Source organism: Limulus polyphemus, unplaced genomic scaffold, assembly GCF_000517525.1.
Source record: "Limulus polyphemus unplaced genomic scaffold, Limulus_polyphemus-2.1.2 Scaffold1774, whole genome shotgun sequence".
Taxonomy (NCBI): Eukaryota; Metazoa; Arthropoda; class Merostomata; order Xiphosura; family Limulidae; genus Limulus; species Limulus polyphemus.
Window position 1 is genome coordinate 115,151 of NW_013667384.1, and position 1,321 is coordinate 116,471.

The following is a 1,321-nucleotide window of genomic DNA, read 5'->3' on the forward strand; positions in this document are numbered from 1 at the left end:
CAAGTTATTCCCCTCATACATAAGTTTGTCATTTCGAATAATCGAACAATTAGCGCCATATTGCAACTAAAATTTTCGTTTGCATACATAAGTTTGTTATTTCGAATAACCGAACAATTAGCGTCATATTGCAACTAAAATTTTCGTTTGCATACATAAGTTTGTCATTTAAAATAATCGAACAACTAGCGCCATATTGCAACTAAAATTTTCGTTTGCATACATACGTTTGTCATTTCGAATAATCGAACAGTTAGCGCCACATTGCAACTAAAATTTTCGTTTGCATACATACGTTTGTCATTTCGAATAATCGAACAGTTAGCGCCATATTGTAACTAAAAGTTTCGTTTGCATTCAAATATATTACGATCAATAACATTCTTTAATATATTTTAGTTATGATTTAATACTGCTTTAAGAATGATTGCAATATACATTTTATATTACTAGTATATATCTGCAGGCCTCCATCTAATTTTACTTTCAATGGTGCAACTAAATTATAGGACTACAAATCAAATAGAACTTGCTTATTTATATTTATTAATTAAAGCTGCGAATATTTTAAAGTAACAAAACATGTGATTAGCGCTCCGTTTCAAAATTTTACAGTTATTGATATTTCACTTTTCTTTCTTTCATTAAAACGAAATCAGACACACACTGCTTTCTTGCTTCTACTTCTATTTTTATAGAATTTTATTGATATCATTTCAACCTACCTTATGTATGTCATCATTGATCTTAGTTTAGGTTTTAATGAATTTGGTTTGGAAAAAAAACTATCTACAGTAGCAACGACGATAAGCAATGTCTGCAGAATTCTCAGTGCAACAAAATCGGTGGTAAACAACGATGTTGTTCTATTCTTCTATATTTATTCGAATATACTTTTCAGTGTCATTTTTTCATCTTACCTAGAAAGGGCTTGCACTGAGTTCAGTTGCCTCGCCATGTGATAAGCCAGTCTGAAGATTTACGTATTGTTTCAGCAAGTCACTTAAGCCTGCCCTCTTAAGTCAGAGATTATTACTAGAGCTGGGCGAATCATACCCTTACGAATCCCTTAAGCTCATGTTCAACAAGTCAATAACGCAATACAAGGAAATGTTGAATGAGCTGGTTTCCAGTAGTTGCTGAAAAATATCCTCTATAGATTTAATAGTTTTATCAACAGTTTAGTTAAACACATTAACCATTGAAGTTTTGTTGTAGATTAAGGATGGGCTCAGTACAAGGGTCTTATTGAAGTTTTGTTGTGGATTAAGGACGGGCTCAGTACAAGGGTCTTATTGAAGTTTTGTTGTGGATTAAGGAC